This window comes from Corvus brachyrhynchos, unplaced genomic scaffold (assembly GCF_000691975.1).
Source record: "Corvus brachyrhynchos isolate BGI_N302 unplaced genomic scaffold, ASM69197v1 scaffold162, whole genome shotgun sequence".
Taxonomy (NCBI): domain Eukaryota; kingdom Metazoa; phylum Chordata; class Aves; order Passeriformes; family Corvidae; genus Corvus; species Corvus brachyrhynchos.
This window is the reverse complement of record NW_008236696.1, coordinates 2,689,871-2,692,387: the sequence shown is the minus strand read 5'-3', so window position 1 is coordinate 2,692,387 and position 2,517 is coordinate 2,689,871.

Below are 2,517 nucleotides of genomic sequence, written 5' to 3'. Positions count from 1 at the left end.
TCCGCCTCCTGCTGATGCCTTGCTGTGCCTTCAGTCTCTGCACAAGATTTATGGATGGATATTATATAGATTTAACACAATACCATGGGTTTTATTATTTGCTGGAAAATGTTAATAAACCCCAAGTATTACAGATGCATTTTAATCCCTGAAGTGATTTTTGAGTAGAATGCATGAATTATTAATTGTTGTTATTGTTATTATTGCAGTGCATACCTACCTCACAGGGCATTGTGAGGATTAATTAATTCTTGTAAAGATGTAAAAGGCCATACAGGTGTCAAGGGTTATGACTAAAGTGCTTTGAAAATGGAAACCACTCTGCAAGTGCCAAGTGTTTTTATTTATGGAGTCCAGGCAGTGTGCTTGGTGCTGTGCAAACACTGGGCCAGTTATTGCAAATATTTGCTTATATGTGCTTGGTAGGCCGAGCACTCCCTGTTACAAGTCATTTCAACTATTTTAAGGATATGTCTTTAAAATATGGGTGTGAGAAGACTTTCCAGTCATTGGGATGATGCAGCCACTGGCTGTGAGCAGCTGTGTCACTGAAGAACTTCGGAAGTGCACTTTTATTCAAACACAGGGATGAACCAAGACCTCGGATCTCCTCCAGTTATACATCTGAAAGTTAGGGGTTTATCCCATCTTTCTTGCTGCTTTGGGAAGGGAAACATAACAAGATTTATTGTTTAGAAGTGGCTCTCCCAGAAGGCAAAGCCAACTCCCTGAGATCAGCTCGCTCACACCGAACAATCCGCTGTAACCACAACCTGCTCAACTGCCCCGTGTTGCCCAACATCCGTTCTTGGAAACCTCCGAAAGTGAGAACTTCCTTCCCATACACTCTGGAAGTGTCCCCTGTAGCTCTGGGTCCAGCTGCACATTTGGGCAAGAGAACTGCAAAATCTAAAGCCCATCACAGAGAGTGAGAGCCCTTTGTGCAGTCCTGCGGGGTGTTTGCCTTCGTGAAAAAAGAGAAACCAGAACAAAACGGATGGGGGACCACTATTAAAGCATAAATCTGCCAGAATGCACTTTGTAGATCCTGCAGAGCAGAACTTCTCCTCGGGAAATTGCCCAGTTGAGCACGTCATCGTGTTAAAAAAGAGGGCCCGGCACTCCAGAGCCGCAGCTGAACATTTGGAGAACACCAGACCACGGAAACCTTCAGCCAGATGACTTCAGCTCAGCACGTTGTTGCTGCTCAGCAGATGGATGGGAAGACAGTGTTTGTAGTTCCTGAGGGCCAAACAATGCACACTTCAGGGATTCTCCCTCCCCCGTTTCTCACACAAGCTTTCTGAACGTCACACCTCTCACCCCCATTTCATGGACTTCTCACATATCCTTCTTTAGGCCCCTGCTGGTCCCCAGTCCCCCAGAAGAGCTCCCTTTCCTCTTGCCTTAAGCTATGTGCATATTCCCATTTCCCTTCCTTCATACACTATTACTGCTTATGTTCTTCCACCTGGGAAATAAATCAGAGTATCAAGAGGTCAAACTCCTTTAGAAGCATGGACAGATCTAAGATTATAATGCATGAACTTATTAATGCCACTTTTTCTGCCCCTCTTAAATTTCTTGGCTTTCAGCAAATTTTGGAATTGGACTGGATGTAGTCTTCAAAATTATCACCTCTTTACATACCTAAAGCAGACAGCCTACACACCATTAGTGAGAAGAGAAAGTTGCCCACTTAGGCCACCAAAATCATTACAGAAATAAATGCTGGACACCAAGTGATTTGCAATTACAAATATGCTTCCTGGCTTTCTAGAGAGATTTAGGTTTTATGCAACTCTGGCCTCTTCAAGCAAGGGATCTGAAGGGCCAGGGTTTTCCCAGAATTAAATAATTTTGCAATGAAAAAAAAAAAAAAAAAGCACTACATCCATGGCCATCTCTTTATCCACTTCCAGCTGCAGTGAAATCAAGTTCTGAAACTGAGAGTGGTGATGTGGATGCCCTGTTTGAGCAGCACCAGGGCTGGGCTGGGGTGCATGGCAAACCTTTGGAATGAGCTGGGATAACATCGGATGTTGCCATAGGATCTGTGCAGGGTTTGCGGTCATTGGGACTCTGCACGGGTGCCAATGTCCAGACATGAGAGTGCTGGACCATCGCCCAAGAGTGTGAAATGCTGTTGCAAAACCATTTTAAGATGGAAAGGGCTGCCTGGTGACCAATGTGGTTTTGATTAACAAAGCTCGCTTTCAAAAACAAACAGTGCGGCCATATAGATGACAAACAGCATTGCAATTCTAAAAATGAGCAGCACCCAGGTAGGACACTGCACTACCGCTGCGGAGGATTATTTTCATTAAATAAAATGAGGGGGCAGAGGCGGTAGCGGGGCGGCCGCGCAGGGCCGGATCCCCGTGCCAGGTGCCATGGCCAACCGCGACGGGCTGCGAGCAGAGAGGCAAAACCACCATGTTACATCCTGCATTTACATAAGCTCTGTTGGCACCGCACTTTAATGCCTTTCCTAGAAAAGCTCCGCGGCCCGGGGAC